Source organism: Arachis hypogaea, chromosome 10 (assembly GCF_003086295.3).
Source record: "Arachis hypogaea cultivar Tifrunner chromosome 10, arahy.Tifrunner.gnm2.J5K5, whole genome shotgun sequence".
Taxonomy (NCBI): Eukaryota; Viridiplantae; Streptophyta; class Magnoliopsida; order Fabales; family Fabaceae; genus Arachis; species Arachis hypogaea.
This window is the reverse complement of record NC_092045.1, coordinates 22,634,093-22,636,620: the sequence shown is the minus strand read 5'-3', so window position 1 is coordinate 22,636,620 and position 2,528 is coordinate 22,634,093. Positions and strand designations below refer to the sequence as shown.

At 31.7% G+C, this 2,528-nt stretch overlaps 1 non-coding gene across 1 annotated transcript; it reads left to right on the top strand.

The window, feature by feature from the left end:
* Positions 1 to 641: 641 nt before the first annotated feature.
* LOC112718481 (small nucleolar RNA R71) lies at positions 642 to 749 on the top strand. Its single transcript, XR_003160820.1, has one exon. It is a non-coding gene; the product is annotated as a small nucleolar RNA R71 (small nucleolar RNA).
* Positions 750 to 2,528: the final 1,779 nt, after the last annotated feature.

The window sequence follows — 2,528 nt, the reverse complement described above, 5'->3', positions numbered from 1 at the left end:
CTAATGGAGGACCTTGTTTTATTCATGAAACTTAGAGTGGCCTTAGATAGATCAGAGACTATGTTTGCTAAGCTAGAGGAGCTCTGCTCAGAATTCTCTATTTGTTGCTGAAAGGATGATGGAAAAGGCTTGCTATTGCTTAACCTATTTCTTCCACCATTATTAAAGCCTTGTTGAGGCTTTTGTTGATCCTTCCATAAGAAATTTGGATGATTTCTCCATGAGGAATTATAGGTATTTCTATAGGCTTCACCCATGTAATTCACCTCTGCCATTGCAAGGTTCTCAGGATCATAAGCTTCTTCTTCAGAAGATGCTTCTTTAGTACTGTTGGATGCATTTTGCAATCCATTCAGACTCTGAGAAATCATATTGACTTGTTGAGTCAACATTTTATTCTGAGCCAATATGGCATTCAGAGCATCAATTTCAAGAACTCCCTTCCTCTGAGGCGTCCCATTATTCACAGGATTCCTTTCAGAGGTGTACATGAACTGGTTATTTGTAACCATGTCAATGAGTTCCTGAGCTTCTGCAGGTGTTTTCTTCAGGTGAATAGATCCACCTGCAGAATGGTCCAATGACATCTTAGACAATTCAGACAGACCATCATAGAATATATCCAGGATGGTCCATTCTGAAAGCATGTCAGAAGGACACTTTTTGGTCAGTTGCTTGTATCTCTCCCAAGCTTCATAGAGGGATTCACCTTCTTTCTGCCTGAAGGTTTGAACATCCACTCTAAGCTTGCTCAGCTTTTGAGGAGGAAAGAACTTGGCTAAGAAAGCTATGACCAGCTTACCCCAAGAGTTCAGGCTATCTTTAGGTTGAGAGTCCAACCATGTTCTAGCTCTGTCTCTTACAGCAAAAGGGAAAAGCATAAGCTTATAGACCTCGGGATCAACTCCATTGGTCTTAACAGTATCACAGATCTGCAAGAATTTAGTTAAGAACTAAAAAGGATCTTCTGATGGAAGTCCATGAAACTTGTAATTCTGTTGCATCAAAGAAACTAATTGAGGCTTTAGCTCAAAATTATTTGCTCCAATGGCAGGGATTGAGATGCTTCTTCCATGGAAGTTGGAATTTGGTGCAGTGAAGTCACCAAGCATCTTCCTTGCATTGTTGTTGGGTTCGGCCATGTCTCCTTCTTTTTTGGGATTCTCTGTAAAGTTTTCTCTGGATTGTTGTACTTTAGCTTCTCTTAGCTTCTTCTTCAGAGTTCTTTCAGGTCAGGATCTGCTTCAACAACAATATCTTTATCTTTGCTCCTGCTCATATGAAAAAGAAGAGAATAGAAAAGAAGAGGAATCTTCTATGTCACAGTATAGAGATTCCTTTATGTGAGTAGAAGAATAAGAATGAACGAAGAAGAAGAAAAATTAGAACACAGAGAATGGAGGGGTTCGAATTTTGAGAAGAGAAGTGTTAGCAAATAAATAAAATAAATAGAAAGAGAGAGAGAGAGAGAGAGAGGGAAATTCGAAAATTAGAAGAAAAGAAAAGAAAAATATTTTTGTTTTTATTTTAATTATTAGTTAGAATTCGAAAATTAAGAGAAGAAATAGAATAAAATTAAAATTTAAAATAATTAGTTAATTAAAAGAATTTTGAAAAAGAGAAAGGTGATTTTCGAAAATTAGAGAGAGAAAAGTAGTTAGGTGGTTTTGAAAAAGATAAGAAATAGTAAAACAAACAAAAAAATCAATTAGTTAGTTGAAAATGTTTGAAAATCAATTTTGAAAAGATAAGAAGGTAGAAAAGATTTTGAAATTGATTTTTGAAAAAGATATGATTTGAAAAAGATATGTTTGAAAAGATATGATTGAAAAGATATTATTGAAATTTATTTTGAAAAGGATTTGAAAAAGAAATTTAGAAAGATTTGATTTTGAAAATTAAAGTTAATGACTTGACTAACAAGAAATCAAAAGATATGATTCTAGAATTTAAAGATTGAACCTTTCTTAACAAGAAAGTAACAAACTTCAAATTTTTTAATCAATCACATTAATTGTTAGTAAAGTTTTCGAAAATTATGAAATAAAGATAAGAAAAAGATTTTGAAAATCAATATTTTTTTAAAATTTTTTTCGAAAAACATGAAATAAAAATGAAAAATATTTGATTTTGAAAAAGATTTTGAAAAGATAATTTTTTGAAATTGAAATCTGGACTTGACTAACAAGAAACAACTTATTTTAAAAATTTTTTTGACTAAGTCAACCCAAAGATTTCGAAATTTATGAGTAAAATAAGGAAAATATTTTTTTTTTATTTTTGAATTTAATGAGGAAAGAGAAAAACAACTAAATGACTCAAAACATGAAAAATTAAGATCAAACAAAGAAAACATGCAAGAACACTATGAATGTCAAGATGAACACCAAGAACACTTTGAAGATAATGATGAACATCAAGAACTTATTTTTGAAAAATTTTCAAGAAAAGAGAAATATGCAAGACACTAAACTTAGAAGTTTTCAATGGCTAGACACTATGAATGCAAAAATGCATATGAAAAACAA